Below are 12,050 nucleotides of genomic sequence, written 5' to 3'. Positions count from 1 at the left end.
TATAATATTAATTCCGAATTATACAAAGAGCACTAGCTATAACTATGAATTCGAGGAAAATCGCGCCAAGCGCGAAAAAAAATTCAGTTGAACGCAGCTCCACGGCCCCTTCAGATGCTTTCACGCCCCCATATGGGGGACGTACCCACAGTTTTAGAAGCACTGCCCTAACCAGTTTACTAGGCGTCTCGGTATTGGAAGTGTTTGGGCCCTTGCGCATCAATTTCAGAATTTCAAAATGTTTTCTTAGCTTTCTTCCGAAATCTCAAATCATTTCGCGGGCCGTTGTGTTGGTAACCCCTGGTCTAAATGGATTTTCAGCACTCGTTGATATGAAATCGAAAGTGCAGATAGACATCACCACGTATTTCAAAAATAGCAGTTGAATAATTATGTTTGAAATAGTAAAAAGTCGACCCAATTTTACATAAATAGAATGCTGTTCTTTTCAAGAAAAGTAATTTTGTTGCTGTTAATCACTAGCCTACAGTTCTCATTTGCACAAGACAGATGACGATTGTACGATAATTGAGCTAAATTTGAACTAAAACTTCGGGGGAGGGGGGGCGGGAGGGTCCAAAAGGGTTCCGCGAATACAAAGAGGTTGAGAACCACTTCTCAAGTTCATAGAAAAATATCACGGAAAATCAAAAACCGCCAAAACCGTAAAGCTTTTTGTATATAGAACTGGCGTTTAATATTGCGAAACACAAACAAAAAGCCTCGATGCCATTTAAAAACCCCTCTGCCTCTGTTCCAGTATGGTATATGGTGTGGTTTTTTGAATTTGTTGACCAGTGTAAATGCATGGGTCGAAAAGAGCTTCTGATTGAACGATGATAGAGAATCACTGCAATCAAGTTCACCGAAAACTCACTCATTCTGCATACAACAATGAGAAAAATTAATACGGAAAAAATCTGACGTGACGGAGAAATTATTAGCACAGAGTCGGATTCAGCAGCCATAAATTAGCCTTAATCAATCATTAAAATTTTTGACGCTAATTTTTTTCGAATTTTGTAAACCAGTGTTATCTCCGTCTCAGTCAACTTTTGTCCCCTTAACGTATGATAATTACCTCTTAATAAAGTTATGTTTCATTTTTTTGCTGTTCGATTGTTAGTTTGCTTTACTGAGAGTGATATTCCAATTTATGGTGTTGTATTCTGTTACGAAGGCATCGTGTTTTAGCTTATAATTGTATTTTAATGTTAGGCAAAATAGTGCTTTACCCCCTGGCACGTTTTTGGTCATAACTTTTTTTGCTCAAGGTAAAAAAGTGACAAAACCCATCATTGAAAAGCTGATAAAATTATCCTTCCAACAGTACATAATATGTCTTTATAAGAATTTCTTCTAGGTTGACCGAAAATTCTACAGGACTAAAACATATCAAGTTCAGTTGTATTCATATCCCGACGTCCCGTCTTTTTTATTCAAGTGTAAAAGTCGTTACTATTCTGCGAGATAAAGTAATTACTTATACTCGTTATGTTCTGTAACATAAAGTAATTGCTACTCAGTGCACACGATTTGAGATTAACATAATATGTTTGAGTATACGAGATTTGAATGTCTGTCCAATGTAGTTGAGTATTCATTTCTTACGATCGAACGCAGGCGTTATATTGAAAGTTATCATGATGTAAACATAAGGATTGACACATTGATTTGACATATGAGATTTTGTAATGGTCGATCATGACTTGATTATTTAATTATTCACGTTAATTAGACCCGGTGTTGTGGTAAAGGTTATTATGACAGCAACAAACTATTCACTACCATGGTTATTAACATATTGAGTTGTAAAACTAGATTAGCGTGTCTGAAATGTTCTTGATTGAAAAATTATTCCGCGTTGGTACAAATCACTCTGCGTATCGCGGATATCAGAAAATATTTTACAAATGTAATTGTTTCGGGGAACCAAGACTAAAGATGAAACAATAATTTCGTTTGTTGATTAACAACCGGCGCAGTACTTTATTGTCAGAATCTGTGACAGCGAATTGAAACATATACGCACATTCCACAGTACGAAATTATCACTTTGGAATTCGGGGTATCATTTAGACCAGTGGTTCCCAAACATTTTCTGTGTGAGGGCCAAATTTAGAATTTCAGAGTACGGTCGGGGCCGCATACGGCTATGAAACGGACCCAAACAGTCATCATGGCTATTTCGGAGTAGTTTTGTTTCCCTGGCGAGATTTCAAAACCGTATACTGTGTACCGCTACTTATCTGCTGCATCGGGTGTCCGTTGAGTGAATCAGATTTTCTCGCCTAAACGCGCGAGGCGCGAGTAATTTCTTTAGTTTCATGACTGAATCCGTCAATATGATCGGGAATTGCATGTATATTGCTATCAATTTTCGTCCTGTCTCTGTTCACGTAATCTGATTTACCGGTAGAGCTGAGTGAGGTCTGTTTGAAAAGGTATAGGCCCCCTCAATAGTAATTAAACATCTCTGGGGGTATACCCGTTGGCAGGAACGTAACGGCACTTCGTCAGGACCCCAGGCTCCCATACGGTGATGAACTGACCCCGCATCACGTTGTTTGCTTTTGCAACGAAATTAAGGTTGTATACTGTTTAGTGAGACAGCGCGACACGCGACTATTTCGACAATTCCTGATAAAATCGGTGAATAAGATTGGGAATTGCATGGTTGCCCTCTTTGCCCACGTAATCAGATTTACTGGCGGCCACCTCGTACAAAATGCTCAAATGCCTAAGTGATTTGTGACCAGTAATTAGTAATCAGGCGAATCGATGCGACCTCGTTAGAGACGTCTTCGATTTCGATACGCGCGTGTGCCAGGCTCGCCGCCACGGTGGTTTCTGGGGTCAAACTTTCCTATTTGAAACGTGAAGCCCCGGCATTTTGAAATGATCATTCTAACTCTGATACCCAGTTGCAATTCAATAACTGTGTTATCAATGTTCCGCGCGGCTGATTTGCGAGAAACGTGTTGTCAATTAGGGTGAAAAGTCTGTGATGATCTCCCGCTGAGATGGTCGCGAAATTAGGTCATTCATTTCAGTGCTCGTGGCAATCGTCGCTAGCCTGATTTACCGCATAGCGAGCTAGCCTGTTTCCGCAGGCTTGAACAATCGCATCTGCAATAGGCCCAGTTCACACTATATCATCGCTTGCCTGCGCAATCGCATCTGCATTGGCGGCTTCGGCCGGTGTGCACGATATCATCGCTACCTACACAATAGCATCTGCAATAGGCCTGGTGCGAAAGCTATCATTGCTGGCCTAACTATCGCGTCTCGGGCATAACATGCTTTGGCTCCTATCTCTCGCTGGTTTTGAGAGAATGCGGTCGAGTTTACGCTAACTAGAAATTGTTTTATGTCATATTGATTAAAAAGCGACATCGCGAATTGAATTTACGAATTTTCCGATGTACTCCTGAAATGATTCGCGAACGTAAATCGGAAATGCACCAATGCCGCCCAAATCGCTGTTTTAATCAGCAAACAATTGCCGCGATGCGAGTTGCCGCGATGCCATTTGATTAGAATACACGCTTTCTCGTTTGCAACCATCCATATGTTTTGTTTTCTACTTGATACATTCGTACTCCGAAATTGTCGCACGAAGTCATTTTTCAGTGTTCCTTTCGTTATTAACGTGCAGTAGGCGATGCCATGCCATTGTCAAATGTTGACGCATAACGAGATTATGGGTGGCACAAATTCTGATTTTATTCGATTCGTTTGAACAGGGAACCTTCTATATTCCGATCAACTTGATTGCTGGATGTACTCGTATCGAGAACAACAATATCGAATATTAAACTATTGGGCATTTGGTAGCCGGTGAATTTCGATTGATAAGATCGCGGCATGCGCAGTGCGCACGGAAGTGGAATTAGTTCTAGCCCAGGGGTAGCCAACCAGCGGCCGTAGAAGGAAATTTGTGCAGCCGTCAACACGTACGTCATTTAGTATGTGTTGGCGGCCATCGACATGCAAATTGAATTTACGAATTGACCGATGTACTCCCTAAATGACTTGCGAACGTAAATCGGAAATGCACCAATGTCGCCCAAATCGCTGTTTTAATCAGCACACAATTGCCGCGATGCGAGTTGGTCAACGCGAAGCAAGAAACCGCAATAGACAATTGGCAGCGCGATTTCGCATTTGTAATCATCATTATTGTGTGCTTGAAATATTCGAGAGTTGCCGTGTGGTACTTGCAAGGCCAGTGCGTATTGTATTTCGTTACTCAACACGGCGAATTGCGCGTGAATAACATTGATGCAACTGCAGATTCTCAGTGACGTGAATTCTGATTTTTGTTCGATACATTCCGTCGGTTGCGCAGGTCGCAGTTACACTTTCGAATGATCGTACCGCTTTAAGATTCCATTTAATAATCGACTGCATGGTTTGATATTAATGAGTGCATGGCCGATATTAAAACGTCACGCGAATGGTTTAACTCTGCACGTACGCCAGCGGAATGTAGTAAAGTGCGTTTTGGTGCGACGATGACGTCATCGATATGTAACAATTATGACGTCACAAGACTTCGCCACCTCGTAAAAAAATAAACGTCGGCGCCTATGCCTATCTATATCTATAGCTACTGCTCGTTCGTCTGGAAAGTTAGGGCACATTGCATTGAAACAGCAGTGACCTAACGTTAGCATTCTATACTCACAGCTTTCCTGCAATTCTATAATTAAAAACTACAGAGGCCAAGCCAAGCAAGAGTATTTTATAAATCTAAATTTTAATTTTTGTCATAAATCGATTTCCTAATATATTTTTGGGGCCACAAGAAGGCTATCTGGGGGCCGTGCTTGGGAATCACTGATTTAGACCGTGTTAAACTCTTTTCACACTCTCTGTCGAACGCGTGAAATGTAAAACATTACGAGGTTACACTCTAAGACTTTGATCAGTAAGAGAGCAATTTGGAATATCTTTACTCGATGCAACCTATTCGACTAGACTTGAGTAATACACAAAACTCACAGCATTGATAAAATCAAAATATGCGCTACACTCAAATCTACAAAATGTGTTTGTATTGTTTTTCATAGTAGTGATCATACATTATCATTTGAATCTTCTAAAGTAATAGTAATCATAAAACCAAACTACTAGTATGCAGAAATTATTTATAGAGCGCATATCGTCAACGAAATCAGCAACACAATCAACACCGAAAATGATAAATGCGTTTCGCGTTACTATTGATACAAGTTCATTTCTATCAGGCGAAATAAATGACATCACAAAACTCAGAGCATGCAAAGGTCTTGGTTGATATGAATTTCGATTGGTGTCTTATGATACCGGCAAGCATTTTAGAAATATTACGAATTATAAAACCAAAGTCGTACGTCCGATTAATAGTTGATTGGAAACTTGTTCATGTACCTCAACCATTACAGAAGAGTATAACACCATTGTCCGACAATCTTTTACAAAAAGGGTCGAAACCAAGTCACTCAAAGTCGTTGCCATCGCAAAAACTATTTTTACTGTGTTTGCTAAATGTGTACTTTAATTATTTGTAAAACACACTCCGTTAAAGAAATCGAAAAGATAAGCTACACCGAAATGTGGTAAAACCATTTTGCACTTTTTGTTCATTAGTAGTATCCATTTAAATTGTCCCATTTCCTTTCGTCAAAGTAAATGTAATCATAGTCGCTAAAGAACTTACTCGGATGTGTTTGAATTCTAGACACAGTTCTGATTTACTCGACGCAAGACCCAAGAACAACCCTAGTTTTCAACCGAGCACACATATTCAAAATATCGCACACTCCGCTATTCCTAAAGCATAAACACCCGATACAAAATATTACTTGTTGTGTTGTTGCGGTATCATCTTCACAATATCACACACAATACAAATGATTTTGATGTGTAACATGCTATTGATTTGAATCACACCAACCTGGAAGAGGATTTACTCACTCTTTACATAATGGTTGTTAACCAACATCACGTCATCTGTGTGTATCGTGTTTTCGAGATACTAATTATGTTAGGGTAGCAGAATACAATTTAGTGTAACAGAAAACAATTTGCCGTCGGTCCGATTATGAAACCACTGTGTGAATCTTCAGTTAATAGACCGTTTTGACAGACCATAATATATTTCGAAACCCATCCTACTGGAATGGTCGAGCTTGCTATATCAAACTTTCATCCGTAAATCAAGAGTACGAACAGTCTTATCTGTTACTGTATATTTACCAATTCGAGTTGTAACCTAAATTCGATATCGTAACCATTTAGCGATTGGGGAACGTGGCGAATAATACACATCCATTACTGAAACATCGTGTCGATTTCTGCCATTACCATAATCGAAACACATTGAATCGAATTAGTCGCAAACTCTTGTCGTACGCTACATATCGCTGATACCGATGTTGGTATTGTATTGAGGAATAATATGTTAGCCATCTCGATTTTCAAACTAGTAAAACTAGTTACTTTGTAGAAAACGAATGAATATCCCTACAAAAAACACCAAGCTACGAAAGATGTTTACATAACGCGAAACATTCGACTTCACTCGATATTCTCATTTTACGAAACTGTAGAATGATGGGATAGACCAGGGGCGGGCAAGATACGGCCCGTGGGCCGGATCCGGCCCGCGACGGGATTTTGTCCGGCCTGCGGACAGTTTCCCGTCTTAGTTGATAATGTGACCCGCCGCCCGGTGACAATAGTGAAAAAAAAAACATTACCTATAATGTTCCCAACCGCGAATGAAATGTATGCAATGCAGGCATCTTATGCATATATACAGATCTTGTGCATGTGAATGACTGCTTTGCCACATTCGGTGTCGATTCTCAGATATAAATTTATCGACAACGCCTTCTCAATAAGTTACATTCTTGGCATTTCTGGCCGTCCTCGGTAATGGTTTTCTCGGTATTGGTATATAACCTGTTTTGGTATAGAACCCCCGCGGCCCTAGTCTGCCGAGTAAGTAGAGCTAGATGACTTGCATTATCGGCATTTACGGTTCTATACCAATACCGAGAATGGACATTACACAGAATGCGTGCGAGAGTGGAGCTTACGCGTAAAACTGTAGAAGCGAGAAGACTTGCATTATGGACTTTTACGATGTACTCAACCCTAATGAATTGATATCTTGGTAAAGTTGGAGTACCGGGCTTATCGAACGCTTTAAATCTAAATAAAGGCTTGCACCATAGTGTCGTGTATGGTGTCGAGACAGGCAAATCTCACGCCTCAGTGAAATTGTATCACGTCACAATTTCCATTTGGCTACCGGCAATTTGACGGTCATTTTTGACCGGCTTGCCGAGCAGTAAATTTGGTAAAACGGGTATATATCGAAAGCTGACTCTGCACTGATTAAGAAAATATAAATTTTATTCCGCTCGTGGCCCTGGAACTCCAACAATCGGCCTCGAATTTTTCATTGTTATGGAGATTGGCATTGAGACGCAACAATGCTGTCTGGCGAAACGAGAGAGTAGCTCAAGAGAAAAAGAGCCAGACAGCATTGTTCAGCATTGTTGCGTCCCAATGCCAATCTCCATAACAATGAAAAATTCGAGGCTGATTGTGGGAGTTCCAGGGCAACGAGCGGAATAAAATTTATATTTTCGTAATCAGTGCTGAGTCAGCTTTCGATTGATACCCGTTTAACCAAATTTAATGCTCGGAAAGTCGGAAAAAAATGACCGTGAAATTGCCTGTAGCCAAATGGAAATTGTGACGTGACACAATTTCACTGAGGCGTGAGATTTGCCTGTGTCGACACCATATAGGACACTATGGTGCTACGCTCAAAGAGTCTACGATTTTTAAACTCCTGTGGATGGTATTTTTTCGTGGAAACACAGGGTGTAACATGTTTACTTGAATATCGTTCGTTGGTTTATCGATTCAGAGTTGATATCCGGATCCGGTTACGTACTTTATCAGGGTTTCCGTATTTCAAACTGAGGGTGGATTGCACAGATGCCGATTGAAAAGTAATCACCGATTGCCTTAATCGGCGATAATTTAATCAGCGAGTAAGGTCACCTGGTGACTCTGTGGTACAGATACGGATTCGCCTGTGAGTTATCTTTATCGCGGATTACTGACGCAAATCGACGCAAATGACGTACGTTAGCAATCAGCTGTTTTCGGTCGGTGGCGATATGAACTGTGTCGTCATAAGGGAGAGATGCGCTCTTCATAGATATGTATGTATGTTTAGTTGATGTCATGTGTGTATAGCAGCTAACTAAACTGTTGCTACTGCACAGTGTAAGGTTATGAGCGCCAGAACAAACGTTTTGAGGGAGGTATTGTAGGAATAGCGCACCAAAATCATCGTCTTATACCGGTATTGATATGCCAGAAACTCTATACTACAAATTTCGTATATTGCAGGACATTTATCTCATTACTCAGGGATATCTAGAACTAGATGGATACTTTTCAGAGAGAATTTTATTTTCCGTTTATTGGTGCATTAGTCATGATAGCCGCTTCACCAATGTGAAGATATACAAATTGAGTTCATACACACACATTTGCATACGATTTTGATTTCTCCATACCAATGACAATTGGCTCTGCAGGAGTGTAGAAGTAAATTTCAGCCATTGCAAGGATCTAACTGTTGTGCAATGTGACGATGTTATCATATTATAAGTCATATGCGTACATGTGCTCAAGTGCTGTTCAACAGTAATGCATTTGTTACAATTTTGCAATGCAAAGTTATCTGCTGTTACCCAGTTGAGTAATCTTGTTTTTTGACAGCCAAACCTCACTTCAGCTTATCAGGAATTTGGTCTGTCAACCATAAAATTCAATACAACCTGTTTTATAGAGAGCTACATTAATATAGTGCAATATCGACTGAGAATAACAATGGATCCAATGGACCTCAATGTTCTTGCTACCCTCCAGATGTTACAGAACCTAGCAAAAGAGAGAGAGAGTGCCAAGAATATTGGTCAAAGACAGAGCAAATCCATTGGAATATACCCTGGAGGTTAGCGATACCGATAACGTGACGGCAGATTGACAGATTGTTCAATACCACTTCTCTGGAATGTCTCGAGTATTTCATCTCGTGTTTGAACACCAATAACCACACATTCAATTCCTCATCAATTATTTTTATTACGAGATCCAGTAGCCTATGCTGTAGTCAGAATTGGACAACTAGAAAATCAGCTTTTTAAAGTTAGACTATAATGATAATTATGGCTGCATATTTTTCTAAATTAGAATAGAATTATAGACACAATGGTTATTTATCAATTAAATTAGAATAGGAATTACTGAATATGTGAAAATTGAATCTGCACAGCTCGCTTAGTATTGTAGAGTTCTACTGTAGAATTTTCAGCAAAACCAGAAATTAAGTTACTGGCATTTTGCACTTACTATTCTAACTATACAGCCAATTAACTAGTTGTCCAAGTCTTGTGTTCGTGCTATTTCGATTCGTTGCTGTATTTTCTCAAATTTGCAGTTCTTTTTCCATTTCCAGTTTCTGGTACTTGACATGCATCTGTAATTCAAAATATTTCATTCTGATATCATGCTGCTCCTTTGCCATTTCCAGGACGCTCATTTCTGAACACCAACATTATAGTTAAAACATGATTTTTTACATCAACACACCTGGCTCTCTTTTTCGAGACAATTGGCGTTGAGCTTTTTGTGTTGTCTGTTTCATCTTGCATATCTGAATGTAGTAATGAATAAACTGTGGGTTGCATCACCATCATTGTATGCTAACACTTACCGGTCTGGTGTTCCATCCTGAAGTCTGTCGAATTGAAGGAAGCATCTCATCGCCATCAACAACGAAAAGGGCAGCAATTTCATTTGCTGCAAGAAAACTATGGTTAACAACAGTTGTATTTATTCAATAGAGTTCGAATTCAATAGAGCAATGTTAATGTCAATCAAAACAACCCGCAATGTTCCATTTGAAGTATCAACTTACCATGGCTGTTGTGACATGAAGAACCAGCCTCTGTGTTCACATCATCGTCGATGATGAAGGTGCAAACTGAATCTTCGGAATATGCATCTGAATAAACATTTTATTTAAAAATGTTAGTTAGAAATACATTAGAAAAGTTACTTTCAAATTGTTTTTTCACGGTTTATCTTAACCTCGCGAAACATAGGAAGGATGGATGACTAAAATCATGACTTGACTCGAGTTGGAATAGGATGAATGGATTTGACTCGAGTCACTGCTTCAATATGACATACGGTACGAGAAATCCTGACTCGAAGTAAAATCTTCAAGTCAAGTTGCAAGCCTAACAATAATATGGCCAACGATACTGCTCAGGCACCTGCACAGTAGCAAAGCCAGACTGTTGCAAGTTAAAATTGGATGTAAGTTCCTCTGTCGTTGGTTGTAACATATTAAAAAAGTTTATGTCCTAAATGCACTCACCATTGTTCGTGTGACTATCGAATACGCAATCGTAGTCATACCGATGTTTCAAACATTCAATTTGAGATGGAATAAGGTCTGAAAAGTGATAATAAATATACCAGTGCTATAAAAATCAATTGCAGATTGATCAAGGAGCGGTTCAGATTAGGAATTTGCTGAGCAGTGTTCCCCATGTGTCGTTTCCGTATAGCTGATGACGTGCAGCAGTTTCTGGATATGGCTAGTTTGTTGGGAATTACAAAAAGACAATAAATCCATGTTTCTCATGATCATCACAATTTGTCTATTCAGTTCAAAACGCGAGTATGAAGCACGCAGTGAGTCACGATAAACACAGTTGGAAACAATACATCTCCTACTGCGAATTTTAAAGAATTGTCAGTAAAATTACCTATCGAAAACCTTTTCCAAGGAGTTCGTCAACTGGAGGTGGGCCAGTTTTGGCCCGTTCGACGCGTCGTGATGCATATAACTTTTTTGCTTTTCGTTTCAAATTTTTCAATACATTCTGGATTTGGCCAGTTGTACGGCTGCACGCGCAGGACCAGTATTCATAGCTGCATATTACTTACTGATTACATCTCAGCCCGCATCTTTTTGCTTTGCCGTCAGTCTTTTTGTCTTCTTTGGTTTCAATATATTCTTCTATCAATTCAATTAATCTAAACTTTTCCTGTCTGTTGCAATTTTCCGTCCTCGTATTTTATTTCCAAAGTATACTATCGAATTCTGTACACTGTACAAGTGTACAGTACAGTGTACAGTACAGACTGTAAAAAATGTCATACCGGTAATCATAGCATAAGGTACTATCGGCTGTGGTAGGCCCACGCCCATACTATGCGCCAACAGTTGTAGTACTGTCTGAGTACAATGTTTTCAGCTAATACCGCAACTGCACGTCAGAGCATCCAGTTAACACCATCTCAATACCAAATACCAGTGTACCTGTAGCCAGCCCAGACCGCAGTCAACGCGAAGCACACAGCCGATTAACTTTTTAGACACCTCGCTCGGCGGATAACATTTGGCCGATTAAAATTCACCGATTAGTGGCAGATCGGCATCTGTGCCACCGAAGCCAGCCGATTACTGACGTTTAATCGGCGATTGGGAATTAATCGACATCTGTGTAATCCACCCTTAATGTCGAGACATACATTGACCAATAAAGACACAATATAGGAAACATGTGGGAGAAAACTCGACCCGGAATTGTTATCGCCATGGGTGACATAAATCCAACCGTTTTCCGAACACCGTTATCCACGTACCAACCAACATACACATCGATGTACAACAGCACATTGCATGTGGGTAACTGAGGATTTTGATGGGATGCACCAGACCAAGTGAATATGCGATTACACAAATGTATTGGAGTTGTTGTTGGTGTATATTTTGTCACTACCCGTTGTAACAATATACAAAAATATCAAATAGTCCGGTGTGGTTGTCAGTTTTCAAAACGAAAATGGTATTTTACCCAGGGAAAAGATAGATTTCCAAGTGAAAACGGTATTGGTACTCAGGTAAATGATAGTTTTCCAAACGAAAAGGGTTTGTTACCTAGGGAGAAAATATA

General features: G+C 39.8%; 1 long non-coding RNA gene across 2 annotated transcripts; it reads right to left on the bottom strand.

The window, feature by feature from the left end:
• Positions 1 to 9,068: 9,068 nt before the first annotated feature.
• On the bottom strand, positions 9,069 to 11,607 carry LOC145449189 (uncharacterized). 2 transcript variants are annotated; one of them, XR_013918167.1, is made up of 6 exons: positions 10,857 to 11,607; positions 10,463 to 10,540; positions 9,998 to 10,084; positions 9,794 to 9,879; positions 9,670 to 9,733; positions 9,069 to 9,556 (listed from the first exon to the last, which is right to left on the bottom strand). It is a non-coding gene; the product is annotated as an uncharacterized LOC145449189 (long non-coding RNA). The 2 variants fall into 2 exon arrangements; XR_013918166.1 differs by having other exon boundaries at positions 10,463 to 11,604.
• Positions 11,608 to 12,050: the final 443 nt, after the last annotated feature.

Source organism: Botryllus schlosseri, chromosome 10, assembly GCF_051294905.1.
Source record: "Botryllus schlosseri isolate E-star chromosome 10, Bs_hap1, whole genome shotgun sequence".
NCBI classification, from domain to species: domain Eukaryota; kingdom Metazoa; phylum Chordata; class Ascidiacea; order Stolidobranchia; family Styelidae; genus Botryllus; species Botryllus schlosseri.
The sequence above is the reverse complement of the archived record's forward strand: the minus strand, read 5'-3'. Positions and strand labels throughout refer to the sequence as shown.